Below are 12787 nucleotides of genomic sequence, written 5' to 3' on the forward strand. Positions count from 1 at the left end.
CACATATATGTTCCCTTATTAGCAGATTGAGTGTCCTGTTGCTTATGTTGGCAACAAAGACTCTCTTTCTCTCGCTGTCTCCGTCTCTCATCACTCCCACATTCTCTCTCTTTCTTCTGTCTGTGAAGAAGATAAACTGCATGTTTAAGAAATGCGGATACTGAATAAGTAATGAGACATGGACACTGAAGATGGAAGAATTATGGAGAATGGAGAGAAATAAGATCTGTATATATATATATACATATATATATATATATATGATCTGTTGAGTGTGTAACATCAATATGTATATGAGAAACAGAGAGCAAACAAGCTAAGACTGCAGTAGAGTATTAAAGGTATCATCCAAAGATAACAGAACAATAAACTGTACTGGCTTGGTCATGTTTTATAATTAGAGAATGAGTAGGACATGAGAAGAAGTGGCTGATGTCCAGTCTTCATATGCTCAGCTTCAAAAGTGAGGGTACAAAAGATCAAGATGTACAACAGAATTAAGCATTTTCTCGTGTCTGGAGACACAGATGTTAGAACATTTGTTAATGATAATGATAATGATGCTGATGCTGATGATGTTGATGCTGATGATGATGATGCTGATGATGATGATGATGGTGATATGATGATGGTGATGATGATGATGATGGTGGTGATGGTGGCGGTGGTGATGATGATGATGGTGATGATGATGGTAATGATGATGATGGTGGTGGTGGTGATAATTTTTACCTTTACAATTTTATCTCTTCAAGATAATTTGTTAGACCCTTTAGGCTGACATGATAAGAAAATCTATTAGTACACAAGAACCAGCCATCATTCTTGAGCAAGAATGGTTTGGAAACAAGTACCACGTTTTTGCTGATTGTTTTAGATGTCTATGTAGATATGGGAAGATGCAGACACCCTCTTGGCTCACTCATTAATGTTCTTTTAACTCTAGGCACAAGGCCTGAAATTTTGGGGGAGGGGGCCATTCGATTAAATCAACCTCAGTATGCAACTGGTACTTAATTTATTGACCCCGAAAGGATGAAAGGCAAAGTCGACTTTGGCAGAATTTGAACTTGGAGCATGAGGACAGATGAAATACCTATTTCTTTACAACCCACAAGGGGCTAAACACAGAGGGGACAAACGAGGACAGACAAACGGATTAAGTCGATTATATCGACCCCAGTGCATAACTGGTACTTATCTAATCGACCCCGAAACGATGAAAGGCAAAGTGGACCTCAGCAGAATTTGAAATACCTATTTCTTTACTACCCACAAGGGACTAAACACAGAGAGGACAAACAAGGACAGATAAACGGATTAAGTCAATTACATCGACCCCAGTGTGTAACTGGTACTTATTTAATCGACCCCGAAAGGATGAAAGGCAAAGTCGACCTCGGCGGAATTTGAACTCAGAACATAGCAGCAGACGAAACACCGCTAAGCATTTCACCCACCATGCTAATGTTTCTGCCAGCTTGCCACCTTGGCTCCCTCATTAATGTAAAAACATTAATGATGATGTTGATGATGATGATGAAATAGCAAAACCTGAGAAAAACTTACAATTTGCCTTTTGCTCAATTCACATATTTGAAGAAGTAGAGAGTGTTACATATTCTTGCTTTTCCCTGTCAACCAATGTCAGACATCAAGCTTGTATAGGAAAAGATTATTCAAATGAGCAAAGAAGATTAAACACTGAAGCTTTATGATAGTTAAAAAGGTTTTATGGTATTTTAATTCATTAATTCATTCCTCTGTTTTCATTTCATTCTGTACCAAAGATGTCATTGCCATTCTACCCGAGATCTTTAAAATAGGTATCAATATTAATATTGAGACAAGGTGCCAAGCAGGCAGAATTGTTAGCATGCCAGACAAAATGCATTGTGGCATTTTGTACTTCTTTACATTCTGAGTTCAAATTCCACCAAGTTCAACTTTGCCTTTCATCCTTCCGGGGTTGGTAAAATAAGTACCAGCTGAGTACTGGGGTTGATTTAATGGACTTAGTCCCTTCCCCTAAATTGCTGGCCTTGTGTCAAAATTTGAATCCTCCTCCTCCTCATCATCATCATCACCATCACCATCACCATCACCATCATCATCATCATCATTATCGTTATTATTATTATTATTATTTATGTGACACAGCAGGGTTTCTGGGATGAAGGCTGTGAGTTGGCAGAATTGTTATCACACTAGAAAAATTACTTACCAGCATTTCTTCTGACTTACACTCTGAGTTCAAATACCGCCAGGGCTGATTTTGCCTTTCATTCTTCCAGGGTCGATAAAATAAGTGCCAATTTAGCACTGGGATTGATGTACTTGACTTGCTTCCTTTCCCAAAATTTCATGCCTTGTGCCTATAGTCAGGGCTGGATTAAGACCCATTGAGGCCCTAAGTACTTAAAAGATTATGTAGTTCAAAATATAAACAATAACAAACCATAAAATAAATTTTTATTTTTCAAAATGAAACAAAACTGTCAGAGGGAAAATAATGTTCATTTTTGTATACTTCCACTTTACTTATATTTGAAAAATTTCCTCCAATATTTTTTCAGTTGCAAAGTCTTTGATCTGATCCTCAAAATTAATCTTAGATAAAACACCTGCATCTATACTTAGTAGAGATAAAGGCATCCTGAATATTATTTTAGCAAGTTTAACCCTTTCGTTACTGTATTTATTTTGAGAAGCTCTGTGTTCATTCAATTATTTTAAATACAACAAAGAATTTAGTAAACTATTGAGTCAAGTACATCAACATCAAAATCAAATGGAAATTGTAGTTGTGATACCTGTGCTGGTGGCACGTAAAAAGCACCATCCAAATGTGGCTGATGCCAGCGCCGCCTTGACTGGCTTCCGTGCCGGTGGCACGTAAAAAGCACCAACCGATCGTGGCTGCTGCCAGCCTCCCCTGGCACCTGTACCAGTGGCACGTGAAAAGCACCCACTACACTCATGAATGGTTGGCGTTAGGAAGGGCATCCAGCTGTAGAAACACTGCCAGATCAGACTGGAGTCTGGTGCAGCCTCCTGGCTTCCCAGACCCCGGTTGAACCATCCAACCCATGCTAGCATGGAAAACGGACGTTAAACGATGATGATGATGATGATGAAGATGATCATGTTTAAGATTTTTTCAACACATATGAAACAGATCCTACAATGACAACCATGTTATAATCTCAATAAAAAGAAGGATGAAAGTAGAGGCCTGTAGTCACAAAACTCCCTAGAGTCATATAAACAAGAAAATGAATTGTGCAGTGCTTATGTCTGCAGCAAGGGATGGGATGTTGTATTGAAATACACCCGTACACTTATGTCAGCATATTAAAACAGGCATAAAATGATGATGATAATAATGACGACAACAGTGACAATGATAACAACAATGCTGTTGAAGATTTAGCTCTCTATAACTGTGCCATGTCCATTCTGCAGTAAAAACCATTTATGATTTGGTACATCAATGTGAACCCTTAGCATTTTTAAGGATTGTTGTAGTTGGGCAGGCTCTAGTTGACTGAGTGAACCAAGGCGGCGAGCTGGCAGAAACGTTAGCATGCCGAGCGAAATGCTTAGCGGTATTTTGTCTGCCGTTACATTCTGAGTTCAAATTCTGCTGAGGTCGACTTTGCTTTTCAACCTTTCGGGGATTGATTAAATATGTACCAGTTACACACTGGGGTTGATATAATCGACTTAATCTGTCTGTCTGTCCTTGTTTGTCTCCTCTGTGTTTAGCCCCGTGTGGTTAGTAAAGAAATAGGTATTTCGTCTGACATTATGTTCTGAGTTCAAATTCCACCGAGGTTGACTTTGCCTTTCATCCTTTCAGGGTCGATAAATTAAGTACCAGTTGCATACTGGGGTTGATGTAATCGACTTAATTTCTTTGTCTGTCTTGTTTGTCCCCTCTATGTTTAGCCCCCTGTGGGCAGTAAAGAAATAAGAACACATGATAAATACTTTATTTAATCAACTCCAGTGTAAAGAAAAGCAAAATGGATGGACCCACAGAATTTAAACACTGAATGTAGCAGTAGAAACCACAATACTACATGTGATGGGGTGCTGTAAAGTTCCTCGTTTTGGGTAAAAAAAAATACAGGAGGATCAGTTTATTATGAATTTATTCAACACATAGTGGCACAAGCAGTCAGTGCCATATTGGATGAGATCTCGCAGCAGCCATTGCCATCTTCAAGACCTCACCGGCATCCATTTGCCATGCACGAGATCACAATGAGGCTTGCGATGGAAAAAACTATATAAAGGAAAAACCCGATTCAAATCTCTCTTTTTTGGCACCACTTTGTGAACACCACCACTGGCTAGACCTGTCTCCAGAGGCAATGCGCCCACACTAACGGAGCTACTACACAATGCACACAGCTAAAACTGGTAGCTGAGAGCAGCACACTTCACCTATCCTGTGAATCCTGTAAATAAACCAGTTGTAAATAGCATTTGTACTTGAAGTCTTCTCTCTTTGCCTGCTGAAAGCCTGAACAAAATATGATTGAAAAAAAATATTCTTCCAATATCGTAAACCTTGCCTTCCATTACAAAAACCATATTCCCCTCTCAGATTCATACATGTATTGCAGCAGTCCTTCAGTTTTTCTAAGCCCTGTAAAAGAACTTGGAAAGCTGGGCCTTCAACCAGGCCTTTTGTGATACCCTTAAAACCAGGAGCTTTTCAGCAACTCCTTGAAGAGTCTTTTATCCTTTTTTCCACCCTTACAGTGACAACAATTAGAACCAAACATTATTTGAGATTAATAGTTCTTTATAATTTCGACAAAAAAACAGCAATTATGAGGAGAAGGAAGTTGATTACATCAATCCAGTACTCATTGGTACTTCTTTTATCAACCCTGAAAGGATGAAAGGCAAAGGTGACTTTGGTAGCATTTGAAATCAGAGCATAAAGATCTGGAAGAAATGTCACTAAGGGTGTTGTCCAGTGCAGTTATGATTCTGCCAACTTGCCACCTTACTTTTGATTAATAATAATATTAATAATATTTAACATCATTGGTTAAAGTAATAACCAATTGTGTTGTGGAAATTTAATCAACTATACAAAATGTGGTCTGGGACCTATTAAAAAATTGCTATTGATACACAACCATTTTGTGCATGGTAGGAATAAAATATAATTAACCCTTTGGTATTCAGTTTACTCTGTCAAATGTATTACTTGCGAGGGGGTATCCAAAAATAACTGGAAGTGTTCTCTGTGGGACAAATCCATTGTAGTTCAGCTTCTCCCCTGTTGGCTGATTTTTACAATGGCTAAAACAAAAGAACAGTGTGAAATTCTGTTTTCTGCTGGGAGAAATGGTAGCTTAAGCAGTTGTCGTGCTTCAAACAGCTTACAAGGATGCTGCTATGAGCAAAACACAAGTTTACAAGTGGTTTCCATGAGGAATGGTCAGTTGTCACTTGAAGACCAACCCTGTTCAGGATAACTTTCAACCTTCTGAATGAATGAAAACATTATGAAATTTCATGAACTGATCTCGGAGGATCGTCACCAAACAATTGATGAAGTTGTCGATATAACTGGTGTGTCCTGGAGTTCTTGCCAATGAATTTTGATAGGAATTGAATGAAGAGAGTTACTGCAAAATTTGTGCCTCACTTGCTCATGGAAGATCAAAAGCAGTCATGACTGAATGTGTGCTGTGAACTGAAAGAACAGACCTTTTCCAGATCTTTCTTTGAAGGTCACCACTGGTGACAAAAGCTGGTGCTATGGAATTTGAAAAAAAAACAATGGAGACGTTAAAAGGCATCACTTCGTAAGAGTTCCAGCAACACTTCAAATAATGGAAAACATGCCTGGACTGACACATTGCTTCAAATGGAGAATATCTTGAAGGCGAATAAAGTGTAAACATGTAGAACTAAGTGAATAAAATGGTATTGCAAAATTCCGGTTTCTTTTGGGCACCCACCTCATATTTATTCACATTCTTTTGAATTAACTATCTCGTAGCTTCAAGATTTCAATGGTGGGAAATGTACAGAAAACAGATTTTGCCAAATGCCAGGGGGGATACTTAGAAGTAGTTGATAGCTTCCATTATCTGGGTGACCAAGTCAGAAGTGGGGGTGAATGCTCTGAGAGTATAGCTGCTAAAATAAGAATAGGCTGGGCAAAGCTCAAAGAGTTTTTGCCTTTGTTGGTAACAAAAGGTCTCTCCCTCAGAGTGAATGGCAGATTGTATGATGCCTGTGTGAGAACAGTCATGCTACATGACAGTAAAACATGCATTGTGACTGCAGAGGACATGTATAGGCTTGAAAGAAATGAGGCTAGTATGCTTCACTGGATGTGCCATGTCAGTGTGTATGTACAACCGAGTGTAAGTGTCTTGTGAGAGAGAGAGAGAAAGAGAGATTGGGCATAAGAGGCATCAGATGTGGTGTGCAAGAGAGATGACTGCACAGGTATGACCATGTGATGCATTTGGACAAGGACAGCTGTGTAAAGAAATGCTGATCTCTAAGTGTGGAGGGAACTTGTGGAAGAGGTAGACCCAAGAAGACATAGGATGAGGTGGTGAAGCATGATCTTTGAATGTTGGGTCTCATGGAAGCAATGACAAGTGATTGAAACCTTTGGTGATTTGCTGTGTTTGAGAAAACTCAAGCCAAGTGAAATCATAGTTGTGGCAGATACTGTGTCTTCTTCTTCCAATCAGGACTCACGCCATTAGCTACTAAGAATAATCTCTAATTTGAGCCTTCACTAAGCTACTAAGAATGCATGTGGCAACTTGAAGATAAATCCACCACATGCAATAGACTGGCGGTTGCACGGGCATGAAAGCTACGTTGTTATCCTCATTCTGTAAAAGGTGGCTTTTAACAGGTGGAGAGCTGAACCATCCTGGGGTACAGAGGTTTGCAATCTAGACTAGGGTCTGAAAGCTTACCACACCATGGTTCCTCTGCTTTGTGGTAGAAGTAGGAAGAAAGAGTGAGAGAAAGTTGTGGTGAAAGAGTACAGTGGCGGTCCCCCCCTCCCCCGCCAGGGCCTTGTGGAGCTTAGGTGTTTTTGCTCAATAAACACTCACAATGCCAGGTCTGGGAATAGAAACCGTGCTCTTATGACTGTGAGTCCATTGCCCTAACCACTGGGCCATTGTGCCTCCACAGTGCTGGTGATATGTAAAAGGCACCTGTGCCAGTGAAACATAAAAGGCACTTGTACCGGTGACATGTAGAGGCACCCACTACACTTTTGGAGTGGTTGGTGTTAGGAAGGGCATCCAGCCATAGAAACCAAGGCAAAGCAGACTGGAACATGGTGCAGCTCTTTGCCTTACCAGTTCTAGTCAAACTGTAACTAATGCCAGCATGGAAAATGGATGCTAAATTATGATAATTATGATGATTAATTAGTTTTACAATGACATTGTAGAGAAGGTGTGAGAGGCCAGATGTGGCCAGTTTGACTATAAAACAAGTAGAATATAAGGCTGGTTTTAAATGCTAAAAGATTAATTAAATCAACTCAAGTACTTGACTGCGCTGAGAAGTACTTTATTTTTTTTCAATCCTGGAAGGATGAAAAGCAATGTTGATCTAGGTAGGATTTGAACTCAGAGCATAAAGAGCTGAAACTTAATATCACAAGGCATTTTATCCACCATTCTACCAATAACAATTCTTCCAAACCATTGATCTCATAAAGGAATCAATATGGATCTGATCTTCATATAATAGTAATTCTTAACAGACACAAGGCCAGATATTTGGGGGGTTAAAAAGAACATTCAATTATATTGACCCTCATACTTTATTTTGTCAACCTTGGGAAGATGAAAGGCAAACTTGACCTCTACAGTATTTGACCTAAGAAAGTAAAGAGCCAGAACTAAATGTTACAAGGCATTTATTATCAGCTGCTCTAATGATTCTCCAAATTCATTGCCCTGCAAAAGAAATCAATATTAATCTACATACAACTAATAAGACTGTGAATCTTTCCTTTTATCAGCTTCAGTAGTTTCCTGGAGATCACAAAGATTTTAATAACTTCCGACAGCTTCATTCCCTCCTGTTGTGCCTAACTACACAGATGCTACCATTTGAAGTTCAGAGTATTTAAAACTCCACATCAAAGCATGAGAAGCTACTGTATCCCCCCTTATCATCATTTTGTTTTCCATAAAGTCAACCTGCCGAACCAGTTTCAGTTTTCTATAAGCAAAATTGATTTCTATTTGAATGGTACAAAGAATACACTGGTTATCTTGTATTTTAACTGCTGGAATTGAAAAATAACGATAGTAAACCTTCCTCCTTTACCCTCCTACTTCTTTCAGTATATGTATTATCGAATATTATCGAGAGGGAGATAGAGAGAAAGAAGATAAGCAATGTAATTCAGGTCTTATTACTAATTAGTAATGTTTTTAAAAGAATTGCCTTTTTATATATATTAATGGTGTTCATCAATAGCGCAAATCTTGTTGATCAAGCCTTTCCATTCATTCAGAGGTGTATTTAGTTCACTGATACGGGCTTTTTTTTAATTGTTACAGCTCAAACACAAGCTGGGAATCAGCTTCAGGGTAGTCGTTCGACTTGCAAGAAATAACAGCCAAAGCACCTCCAAGTCACTCTTGGCCGTCTTAAAATAAATGCATACATTGGATGATTGTAGTCCAGGGTAGATTATGCAAATAAACAAATAGTGAAAAAAACAAAAGGAAAGAAATATGGGATGGTGGAGGAAAGAACGTTTCTGGTTATAGGTTTCATCTATTAAAACCGTTCTGGGATAAAGCAACAACTAGATAACATGACAGAAAGAGAAAGAAATATCTTTATTCGGAAGAAAAAACAAAACAATTAGAGAAAAAAGCCCCCCAAAACAAGCAAAATTGCCTCTATTAATTTAGCCTGGAAGATGAAAGGGTAAATAACTGGTGGTGGCCGTTCCATAGAATGTCTTCAGCTACGGTTGAGGTACAAAGGAAGTCTGGGAAATTATTTTGATTTCCGATGTCTATTTTTTTAAAAATCTTTCTTATTTTTCGGGAATGAGAAAATATATCCTTTCAAAGAGTTTCTCTAGAATAAAAAAATTAGACATAATTTCGACACATGAAGATTTACAGAAACAAATGTCTAATTATAAATTTTAATTAGTGGAATCTTTTCAGATTAATTTCGTTATTACTACTATTATTTTTTTTTTTACCTTTTTAGAAATAAGCATTGGGCTTGAGAGTCACAGCAAATTTAGTTTCACTTTCTGTATTCGGGATTACAATTTCGCCGGTTCTACTTGCTCGTTTTCTTCAAATAATTAAGTACTCTACGAAGATCGATTACTTATACATCTCATTTCACCCCTGCGCATGCAAATTTATGAACTTGTGAATAAAATGAATTAAATATTACAAATTAAGTAAAACAGAACAAATTTGACTTCTTCCCCATTGTTAATTAAGATCTACTATTTTATATACTTTATATACTTTATAATTTCAATTCATGAATATATAACCATTAGAATAAAATAAGTATTTCACCTGCGATGATTAGAATAGATTCCTTGACATTTTTGCGATTAAATTATATCAATCAACGATTGATCAATCTCGATGACTTTAGGGTAGGAAATAAGCGCAAATGAAAATGTATTGAAATAAACCAGTTCAAGGGTAATAGAGATGAATTCCTAACAAATTTGCATTTGCGGTCAATGTAGCTATTTCGCTCCATGGACATTGCCAATATCTGTGCATAATGACCCCACATTTATGCACACACACACAACTACCCCTCAGTAAAACCCATCGCCTTGACCTGCTAAAAACAGCATATAAAATTCTCTTGAATCCTATCCGACAGTGGTCTCTAAAAAAAACGGGAAGACATATCGAATAATGTAGTCCCAGTAAGATAGTGTTTGAAAAAGAAATAGAAAAAAATTGAAAGACGAGATGGTCATTGCGGGAACGCCTTTGATCATAACTATCCTCGATTAGGACTAACCTGGAGCTAAACAACGAAAGTCATGTTAATGCCGACACAGATACTCGGTAAACAGAGCAAAAGGAAATCAATAAAATTGACATAAAGATATCTGCTTACATGTTTCCAGAAATAATTAATAGGTATTTAAAATACACAATGTATCAAATTAAACAAATGAACTCATTGCAATCCCTAAATATACTGCTAGCTGGAAATACATTAATATTTTTCATTAAGCCTAATAGACTTTGGTGATAGTAAGAGCAGGGAAATATAACGAATTATATCCAACACCCACGAGACAAGACGGCGTGTATACATACATATTATACATACATACATACATACAGACATACACACACACACACACACACACACACACATATATATATATGTGTGTGTGTGTGTGTGTGTGTAGCATTTTGTTGTTTAATATAACAAAATATTCTTTCTTTACTCAATATGTAAAAAAATGTCTATTTCAATGAAGAATGTGCATATGTATGTATGTATGTATGTATGTATGTATGTGTGTATGTATGTATGTGTGTGTTTATGTGTGCATTAATCGTTAATCGTTTTACACACACACATATATATATATATATATATATATATATATATGTATAAATAAATTACGGGACTCAATAGAAACTAGAAATATAAAGTATTTTTAATACAACATAACTGAAAGGCTCCTAGTTCCAGTACTCTGAATTAAAATGTTTCCGATCATCAGCTGATAATCAGAGTCTGCCTTTCTTTTGAAATATTAACTGTTTGAATTTTTTTCATTTGAAATACGTATATATATAAACATATTCGTCAAAATTTTTTCGTTCAGCATTGAATTAAAGTAGAAAATATTATGTAGTAATTTCAAACAGCATTCGAAGTCTATTTCTTTCATAATATATACAAAGAAGCACCGGCTGGCTTCGGCTGCTGAATATTAAGAAGCAGTCAAGAGAGAAGTGGGTATATATATATAAATAGTATACATAGCAGTTCAGTTCCTGATTTGAATTTACACGCTTCTCTTTTGTTTTTAACTATGTACAGAGACCGTATTACTTCCAAAGCATAATTAATCTTTCAACTATCATTACAAAACAAAGAAACGATAAAAAACACGTGGAGATTTTGCAAGGAATATGATAGTAAAATATCACATTCTTAATATCTTGCGCCGTTGGTGTAGGGGTATCATGCAAGATTCCCATTCTTGCGACCCGGGTTCGAGTCCCGGACGGCGCATATTCTTTTTTGCTTGTTTTTTCAAAATCTTGAGTGTCCTACAATTATCCACGCCACTTTTATTATTTATACCTTGTATGTCTGCTCCAGTTAGTCACTATTGTGACAATACTTATCTTTTATTCAGTGTTTCAATCCTATTTTAAGAAAGCAAAATGTGTATTGAACAAATTTGCTATTTTTAGCAGGTTGAGTAGCTGCATTAAGGTTTCTTCTATTCTGTTTTTCTTTCCTGCTTTTGTAATTTAGTAAATAATACTTCAATTTTATAATTCGTTGTTGAATTTTGATATATTTCATTCATTGGCAAGTAACTGAAAAAGAAGTATTACAACTAAAATTACAACAATAATGCTATTTTATTTTCCTGAAAGTAAAATATTTAAAAAACTTTTTTAATTTTCTGTTTGATTTTGCAGGTATGAGACCAAAGGCAAAAAGAAAAAACAAAAAGGAAAAGAAACAAAAAAAATAAGAATGAAGGTTTTTTGAATATTTAACCACATCATTAAAACAAACAGGTACCTCAGATGTACCAAACACTGTCCCATAGTACAACGTCTGAGATATGAATGGAAATCCAAGTACAAAAAGGATACTTTATTACATCATCAATTAAAGTTTGTTTTCCTTGCTGGCATGAGTTGGACGGTTCAGCAGGTGCTGAAGAGACAGAGAACTGCATCAAGTTCTAATGTCTTCCTTGGCATGGTTTATGCAGTTGGATACACTCCCTGATGCGGGTTTCTTTACAGTGTGAACCGGGTGGTGTTTACCTGTACCAACACTAGTGAGGTTACCAAATAACTAGCAAGACAAGATACCCTCGACTGAGTGAGTGTGTGTGTGTGTGTGTGTGGTGTGGGGGGGGGTTATATATAGGAAAGTGGCTTTAAGCCAGGTGGTGAGGTACATAAAAGTCACTTTCTTTAAAGGAAGAAAAATTGTAGAAATCATCATCATCATCATCACTACCACCATCACCACCACCATCACCATCATCACCACCACCACCACCACCATCATCACATTCACCATCACCATCATCACCACCACCACCACCACCATCACCATCACCATCATCATGATCATCATCATCACCACCATCACCACCACCACCACCACCACCACCATCACCATCGTCATCATCATCATCATCATCACCATCATCTCCACCACCACCACCACCACCACCACCACCACTATGATTACATTTCAAAATGTCTGTCTTTTGCCTTGATCATGGCCTGCGAACAAGCATTCACTGAGTTACATAAACACCATACCACCTCTTCATCCAACTTGACCTATGAACACAGAAAGACTGTCTTCAGATTTGACATACTTAAATAGGAGTGAGCAGAAACATTATGCTGTGACTGCAAAGACCCAGGCTGCTTCCTGCATCAGTTCCGCATAGCCCCTGCCCATTCAAAGTACCCCGGATCCCAGAACATTCCGCTGTGCTTGAGGAGACCTGTTGAGTCAAGTACATGAA

At 37.4% G+C, this 12787-nt stretch overlaps 1 non-coding gene across 1 annotated transcript; it reads left to right on the forward strand.

Moving 5' to 3' along the window:
- Positions 1-11218: 11218 nt before the first annotated feature.
- Trnag-ccc lies at positions 11219-11289 on the forward strand. Its single transcript has one exon. It is a non-coding gene; the product is annotated as a tRNA-Gly (tRNA).
- The last annotated feature ends 1498 nt before the right edge of the window (positions 11290-12787 follow it).

This window comes from Octopus sinensis, linkage group LG1, assembly GCF_006345805.1.
Source record: "Octopus sinensis linkage group LG1, ASM634580v1, whole genome shotgun sequence".
Classification (NCBI taxonomy): domain Eukaryota; kingdom Metazoa; phylum Mollusca; class Cephalopoda; order Octopoda; family Octopodidae; genus Octopus; species Octopus sinensis.